Raw genomic sequence first — 410 nt, forward strand, 5'->3', positions numbered from 1 at the left:
CCCCCCGCCACTCCACTCGCGCCCATCCAGCTCGCCGGGAAGCCGGGCGGTCGCGACGCTGGGCGCGGGGACCGGCCCGCTGGGGTCGGGCGCTGTCGGCTGGTCCACCCCGGAGCGCAGCGCCACCCTTTTCTTTCGGGCGCCCGAGCGTCCCTAGTGAGGGAGGAAGTCAGCCCGCACCTCGCCCCGGCCTGGCACGCGCTGGACGCGCGTCAACTCCAGCGGGATCGGGGAACACGCGGGCGAGCGAGTGTGAGCCGGGAGGCTTCGCCCAATCCGGGGCGGAGAGGAATGCGCGCACCCGGACGCCCTGGCCCGTAGGAACGCAAAAGAATTTCCGCGCAGAGCCCCTCCTGCTCTCCAGCCTGGCTTCCTCCAGCTCCCTTTCCCTCTGGCGATAGTCAGTAGTG

The sequence above is a fragment of the Piliocolobus tephrosceles genome, chromosome 17 (assembly GCF_002776525.5).
Source record: "Piliocolobus tephrosceles isolate RC106 chromosome 17, ASM277652v3, whole genome shotgun sequence".
In the NCBI taxonomy this organism is placed as follows: Eukaryota; Metazoa; Chordata; class Mammalia; order Primates; family Cercopithecidae; genus Piliocolobus; species Piliocolobus tephrosceles.